The sequence below is a fragment of the Peromyscus leucopus genome, chromosome 2 (genome assembly GCF_004664715.2).
Source record: "Peromyscus leucopus breed LL Stock chromosome 2, UCI_PerLeu_2.1, whole genome shotgun sequence".
Classification (NCBI taxonomy): Eukaryota; Metazoa; Chordata; class Mammalia; order Rodentia; family Cricetidae; genus Peromyscus; species Peromyscus leucopus.
Window position 1 is genome coordinate 92,821,883 of NC_051064.1, and position 8,292 is coordinate 92,830,174.

The window sequence follows — 8,292 nt, forward strand, 5'->3', positions numbered from 1 at the left end:
AAGCTGATTATATTGAAATATAGTTATAAACACGTGCGCGCGCGCGCGCACACACACACACACACACACACACACACACACACACACACACCTGTGTGCTTGCACAAAGCCTCATTGTGATATGCTAACATATACACATTTTATTATACTGGGCATTGATCCCAGGACCTCATGCTAGCTACATACTCAACCACTGAGCTATATTCTCAAGCCTCTTTTTGCCTTTTATTTTAAGATGGGTCTCACTAAGTTGTCCAGGCTGGCCTTGAATTCACTCTGTAGCCCAGGCTAGTCTCAAAACAGCAGTATTCTTGCCCTCAGCTTCCTCAGCTGGCCTCTGATACCAGGACTGGTGAATATGTATACTTTAAAAAAAATCAACTCATCAAATAATAAGAGTCACTAAGCTGATTAAAATGAGTAACATAATCCTGATAAGTATAAGTGATATTTAATGATACTTATAACAGCTGTCATAATATGAAAATACCTGACATATTTGAGAAAATGCCAGTTATTATTGTCGTGACTATGATTTCTGTTTTTTTATGCTCATAACAGAAAGAAATACTAGATTTACAGCTATGAAAACAAACACATGGCATTTCCCCACTCAGTTTCATAGACACTGTGAATTGAAGGGGTAATGGAGCCCACATGAGAAATGAGTTTGTCATTTTACTTGTCAGGGACTTGATGCCTTCACAAACCCGGGGACATTTCAGTCTAAATTACCACCTTTATTTTCACGACCCAGATCCTCACAGGGACGGTGACCAAAGGCCCTTTGATCTCTGTGGTTGCAGGATTTTGCCAGGAGACTTTTGATGTAGATTTTATTTTTCCCACACACTGACTATAAGGGTGACATGGGAGAGTTCCTCAGTGTGCCTTTGAAACCACTGTTTTGGGAATCCTGGCCTTACGGTTCATTCCTCACCTTTTTGGCACCCAATCCTTGGTCCTCCTGAGTCACAGAGGCCCACAAAGCAGCTGCTGACTCAGTGGCTTGTTTGGCTCTGAGGTTATGTGATTCCTCATCACTTCTGGCCTCTGAGAATTTCCCTGGCTTTCCTGCCTTCTCAGGCACACATACTTTATTATTATTTTTTTTAATCATGCTACAAAACTTCTGTTTTTATTTCCTTTTTGTTTCCTTTTTGGCGACATTCTCCTGAGAGGATTTCTTTGGGTAGCTGGGATATTGTCTTGTCGGATCTGATCCTGATTGGAATTCATCTTGTTTAATCTTGTTTTATGTTTACAGACATCCTATGACATAGCTCATCAGAGCTGGAGAGAGGAGAAAGTCAGCAGCTATTTGTTTGATCAATAAATAGGTGAATTTTTATGCTTCCACATAAATGAATAATGGTGTATTTTGAGGCTATGTAACATGCCATTAAGTTGATGGGTTAGGAATCTTCCCTTTGAGAGAGTGGTGCCTATTTAACTTGCTCCAGGGAAGAGCAAAAGAAAAAAAATAAAAAGCAATCTGTATACATTGTCAATATAAACAGTCTCTTAAGTGCAAAGTTCTCCCAAATAGACCCATTATTGTCTTGTCATTCACCACCTCTCTCCTATGTTGCCAAAATAACTCTTCTTTTTTTTTATTTTTTTGCATTTTATTAGTTTTCTTAAAGCCAGCCACATCATGAAATTCCTGCATTTTTACTAATTCCTGCATTTTTACTCTGTCCGTGGACTGGTGGACTCCTTGCTCCTGGTTCTAAGAGCTGTGGGGGTGTCTGTCTTTTGTGTCCTGCATCATTCTTTGTTGCGTTTAAGTCACAACAGAAATGCGATCTCAGGCATTTCTTCTGCTGTGCAGCTAACCATAAAAAGGCAATCTCGTTCTAAGTCAGTTAGAGTTGCTGAGAATGATACGCGTTCAGCTTTGTTCCGGTTGAGAGGCTGTTCTTACCAAATTTCTATGCATGGGCTACTACAAAAATAGGCTCAAAATAATACACAGGTCTGGGGGCCTTAAAGAAGCTTGTGCCAGGGCTGAATTTACTCTCACCTCAGCTACAGGAGAAGTCTTTGTCCAAGGTTCTATCCTTCCATTTCCAATCAGCAAGTGTTTTGTAAGTACCTGCTGTGAGCAAACAGCATGCTCGGAGGCGGTAAACTGGCAGGGGAAAAGGAGGAAATCAGTAACACATTTGCTAGGACTGCTAAGTGCAAATGGCCTTAGAGGCCTCGGGCACAGACCAGCTGAGTGTGTGTGTGTGTGTGTGTGTGTGTGTGTGTGTGCTGGCTTCACACACTTCTCTGCTGCCCTCTCTTATCTTGGCTGGTTATCCCCAGCTGGCCTTGGTGGCTCTTCAAGGTTTTTCTTTTTCTTCATTCTTTTCCTCTCATCCTGCACATGTGCCCATTGACTACTAGATGTTATGTAGAGTGCTTGCAACCAAGAGCAGGTCATTTCTGCAGAAGAGCAGGCCAGGCCAGGCTCTGCCTCCCATCCTGACCACTCCTTGTACAAACTGGAGTGCTTCATCAGACATTTGCTCTTAGCTTCTCTTTTTCGATTTCATAGATTCCAGCCCCAGCAGTCCCCACCTGTCCACCTGCATTTGCTTCTTCTCCTCCTTATTCATGCACTTATTTATTTGTGTTTTAACTTCCCAGAAACTCTCTTCCTTCTCAACATTTCAAAAGTATCGCTAGTCTTTCATATGTGAGTTGTTTGATCCTTGTACAAATCTAATATTGTAAAATTAGTTCTATTTTTGAGATTACAATATAATCATTTCCCCCTTCCCTTTCCTTCTTCAAACCTTTCCATAGACCCTTCCTTGCTCCTTTTCAAATTGATGGCCTCTTTTTTCTTTGTTGTATACATATATGCATTTATATATATTTAATATATAACTACAGCTGCTCAGTCTGTATAATGTTACTTGTATGTATGATTTTAGGGCTGACCATTTGCTATTAGATAACCAATATTTGGTTATTGGATAATCAGTATGTCCTTCCCTGGGGAAGACTATTCTCTCATTCTCAGCATTCCTTAGTTGAAAATCTGATTTTTTAAAATCTCGAACATTTTAATATACATGGAAATTTTTTCAATTCTTTGAGGATAAGGGATAGAGTGTCTCCCCTCTTCCTTTTTCCTTTCTTTTTTTTCTCCTGTAATTCCCTATTCACTTTTTTTCTTTAGTTCTGGAAGAAAATATTCCAAATGCCCATCATTGTTCTGAGCACTTTGGAGGAACAGGGTATACACAGTGGGCAGTGGAGTCTGTTGCGGAAGATGGGAAGGCGTGCTAATCGAATGCATCAAGACCACTGTGTCCAGTGTACACTCGGCTTAACTCAGATCTGTGAGTCATCTGTTATCCTGGGGGGATTTTGTTACTGATTCACGTTTCCAGTGTGGTGACAGACACGCATTATATTTACATGAAGCCTGAACGCCACACACACAGTGTCTTACTGAGACTTAATGCAGTGCCTTTGAGAAAATTTCTCCCTGTGAGGAAACAACCTCCTATATCTGTGATGCCAGACCACGTTTTCAAGATGCGTTTAGGAAATCTGGCAGTCTTTGCTGCCTGGCATCTCTGAGCTGAGGCGAGTGAAGTCAGAGCATGCCATGAACTGTCGGCCTCCGCAGCAGTGTTGGCATGGAGGTGGCTATGAACGGAGGACCCATCAGGGGATACCGAACCCTCTGAATGATGTGAGAATGCCCAAGTGTCAGTGGCTGGGATTTTAGGAATGTTTCAGAGTGTAAGGGGAAAATAACCCAGGAGATATCTGGAGGGGCTTGGCGCCATTGGATGGAAATGGCAAGTTACAAATGATTGGCAGGTCATCTGTATGCCTTGGTTTTTTTTGATTTGATAAGTCCATATCAGGTGAGGCTCGGACACACCAGCTGTTGTGCCAGCAGACACGAATCTGCTAAGGTTGTCTGCGGCTAATCTTTAGTGGAGATGCTGTGATGTGCTCAGGCGGGAACAGTCTGACTGTGGTGTTGCCTGAAACATTCAAACTGATGTCTGTTCATCAAGTTCTCTTTTGGAAGTCTGAAGGGCTGTGAGGGGCCATCACCTTCTCAGGCTCCCTTCTCTCCCCCACACGATACAACACTCCCATTTGTTTTTATGTTACATTTCTTCCTGTTTTGTATGGAGCACACAGCACATGTGGCATTTTTCTCTTTCACTTTCAAAGGAAGTGTATTTGGGACAGTAAACATGACATTTAGTGCCCTGTGGCCAACTGGCCTCAATTTGAGATTTCAGTCACTTGCACAATTTCAAGGCAATGCAAAGACAGTGTGCCACTGCTAGAAACAAAGTCCTAGGTTACTGGCACCTTCACACTGTTGCCACCCATTTTAACATTTGCATAAAGGTGCTCACAGAGCTGGCTGACTCTAGGAAGCCGTTGATGGCTCTGCCTAGGCCAGTGATCTTCAAATTAGGTCCTAGCTGGGTGGGAATAGGAGCAGAGTCACCTCAACTGAATATTGGACACAATCGATACTAACTATTGGGTTTGTGTCTCACCTAGTTGTAACACATGAATCTACTAAGTATGTAGTTCTGTGATAACTCTTGTCAAGGGGTACAAAAATACAGTGTTTCTTTCTCCAGGATCTGAAAGTTTCTCCTTCACTGTTTCTTGACATTCTCTGTATCCTTTGGATACGTTATAAATAAAGAAAGAAAAGTATTTTTGTTTCTTTTTGGGTATCTGTTTCAGAATAGTTTTGCATAAATTAGTCAAAGAACTATAACTTTTAAAATAAAATCAGAATGAGAAGAACAGTTTATATTTATAAATCATATCACACATCCATTTCCATCTAGACATATCATAAGGTAGATGTGCACTGTTGTTCTTATTTTGTATATGGCAGAGGTATGGCATTTTCACTGCAGCTGATCTGGAGAAAGACCCTGAAGCTAGATGGATAGATGCCGTGGACAGTTGGGTACTGCTAGTCTTTTCTTTATTTTTATTTAATTATAATATTTCTCCCTTCCCCTTCTCCCCTCCAAACCCTCCCATATATCCCCCACAGCTCTCCTTCAAATTCATGGCCTCTTTTTTCACTAATCATGGTGTATGTATATATGTATGTGCATATACATAGATCTTTCTCTTTTTTTTCTTCTCTCTCTTTCTCCTTCCTTCTTTCCTTCCTCCTTCCCTCCCTCCCTCCCTCCCTTCTTTCTTTTTTCATCTGTTTGAGACAGAGTATATCTGTGTGTATCTATTGGCTGTCCTGGAACTTGGTCTACCTCAAACTCACAGAAATCTGCCTACATCTGTCTCCCAAATGCTGGGATTAAAGGTGTGTGCCACCACCGCTCAGTTCACACACACACACACACACACACACACACACACACACACACACACACAAAAAAACCAGCAACAAAAAAACCACAAGAAAACCTCTTTAGTCCACATAATACTACCCATATGTATGTTTTCACCCATATGTGTGTTTTCAGGGCTGACCGGTTGGCACTGGACATGGACCAGTTGGTGTGCTTTTCCCTGGGGAGGGCCACCTCTCCTGCTCCCAGCTTTCCTCAGCTTGGGCAGTCTTCTCAAACTCTGAGTGGCTTTTGAGCAGAGAGCTGTTGCTTGAAATAGTTTTACGTTGTTTGCTTGTATCCTTCCTCTATCAGAAAAGGAAACAAATGCTTCAAGAAGACCTATGTCTTGATCTGGAAGGACCTGTGCAAATATTTTGATCCCATGTAAACTATATTGAACAAACTTTTCAGTTGTTTATTTTTTAAGTTAGGGCTGCTTTCAGGGATACGGATTGTAAAACCTGGCATTGTTGACTTTTATTTTGCTTTAATATTTGTTTTTGGAGGAACCAGAACCTACTAGCTTTATTGCATTGCAGAAGTATTTACCGACTTGCCTTTACAGCCGGTTACAGCTATGGCCACTACACATTTAAGGTGTCTCGACTCTCTGAGAAAGGCATAATAATAATAATAATATCAATAATAAATAATAATATAATAATTATGTATTATTATCATTTACTATTATTATTTTTTATTTCAGTTTAAACATTGAGGTTGACAGTCTGGGTGACTTTCCTGGGACTGTGCAGCTAAGCAGTTGGACGAAGGGATTGGAGATCGGCCTGACTGGCTCTGGAGACCTGTGTCTTTAACCACAGCAACACAACAGCCTGTTCTAGGGCTGCACTTATAGGCTGGCAACTCCTAGGTTACTCAACGGCTTTAGTCTCCAGAGTTATCATTTGTGAGGAGAGAATACATTGGAGAGTTCATTTTCTGAGCAGTCTCCCTTTGTTGCAAACACCTCCAGTCCAATTCTCCCAAAGTCCCTAGGCCCAGATAATATTATTATTATGACTCTGAATTGCATATGGAAGACCCAGGGGGCTACTGAGCAGCAGGGAAGGTGGCTTTGCTGTTTTCTGGACTGATGAACCAATTTTTCATTTTAATAATTATACTTCACTGCACTTTCTTTTTCTATTGCTGTGATGAAACACTATGACCACAAACAACTTGGGAAGGAAAGAGTTTATTTCAGCTTACAGCCTGTAGTATACCATCCACGCAGATTGAGGCAGGAACCGATACAGAGTCCATAGGGGAGTGCTGCTTACTGGTTTGCTCACTGTGCTCTCTTATCGTATCTAGGACTGCTCCTGCATACACCCTGGGCCCAGAGATGGCACCACCCACAGTGAGCTCTTACATCAATCATCAAACAAGAAAAGGCACCACAGGTCCATCTGGTTGGGAGCATTTTCTCAATTGAGGTTCCCTCCTTCCCAATGACTCCAGCCTGTGCCAAGATGATATTAAAACTAGCCAGTACAATGCTTTATGCTGATTTGTGATTAATTCCACATATTAGATCCTGGCTAATTTATTTTAAAGGTGTATGGCAGTATGTCTATTTACTAATTCCTCTTCTTTATAGATATTCCAAGAAGTCTACAAATGAACACCGATAATAGCAGTCTGGACAATGATACATTGTGCTATTAGTGTTAGATTATTATTATTTTGAAGAGTCACATGTATAACAAACAGGATGCAACTGGACATGGCGGGCAACTGTTGCTAAGCTGAGAACAACAAAGGATTAGATTCTCGTTATTACTCACAGTTGTCCCAAATATCTTCGTATGCCTGGCTTCTCGGATTTTTTTTCCTTCAGTTTGGCAGGAAGTCTTAAAGAAGCAAACAGCATGCCCTTCCGCCCTGGCATATTCATAAGCTATTTTGGGATGAGTCATCGGAATTCTGTGGTTTGTATATCCTGAAGGGAGAAAGAAGACACTGTATGGTTAACATTTATTTGAAAGAGCAAATTGGAAAGAAAAATTCTTTGATAAAGTTCAGCATTAGGTAAAAAAAAAAAAAATGCCTGTGGATCTTTACACTGTTGTAAAGATTTTGCTTGTGTGCCCATCTCTGGGAATACCATACCACAGTAACTCTTCATGCTGAACTCTCAGTTTGACTTAGTGCCTGTAGAAGTCTGAACAGGTGTTTAGCAGAAGTAATTCACAGGCAGTAAACAAATGACTGTTTCTTTCATTGGAGTTGATGCTATATGTGAAGATCTAGAGGCCAAGTCATCTATCTGAGACTGTTGGGTCACACTGCCAATACTGTCACTGTAGATTATGATTGAGTCCACTCTGTCATCTATGACAATAAAAAGTACTGGTCAAGAATTTAAGAAATCTTTCTCTAGCTTCAAAGTAGCTGTTGAGAAATCTTTTGTAATTAATACTGGAAACAATCTTGTGTGTTTGTGTGTGGGGGGGCACGGGGGATGGGAGGGCTGATTATGAACGGAAAAGAGAAATAAGTACAATTTATTGGGGTTCTTAGTGTATACAGATGCTGTACCCCAAACACTGTTTACGTGCTTGAGTGAATGTGCTATGGTGTTTGACAGGCAGATTTGCTGTGCTCTCCAGAGAGATGTTCTGATAAGTAGATGCAGCACTTCTCTATCATACTTTTACAAGTATCCCACGATGTCCTGACTTTCTAGTTCTCTTTGCTCTATTATAAAACACTGACTCAACCTCTAACCACTGATCCGTTTGCAACTGTATCCTGATGCCAAGAGGGTCGTGCCTTAATTTAGAATCAGCAATTTTTAATACTCGGTCGTATCTCACAACAGGAAGCACACTCGAGGTTTTGTCTCAGTAACAAACAACTTTATCTTAATGGCCTAGCCCACCTACCTTTCTTCCTTTCTCACACTTTTTATCCCTCCAAGGCTGGCATGGGC

The 8,292-nt window shown here is 41.1% G+C and overlaps 1 long non-coding RNA gene across 1 annotated transcript; it reads left to right on the top strand.

Moving 5' to 3' along the window:
• Positions 1 to 1,930: 1,930 nt before the first annotated feature.
• On the top strand, positions 1,931 to 7,720 carry LOC119087418. Its single transcript, XR_005090866.1, has 3 exons — positions 1,931 to 2,090; positions 3,176 to 3,338; positions 6,672 to 7,720. It is a non-coding gene; the product is annotated as an uncharacterized LOC119087418 (long non-coding RNA).
• The last annotated feature ends 572 nt before the right edge of the window (positions 7,721 to 8,292 follow it).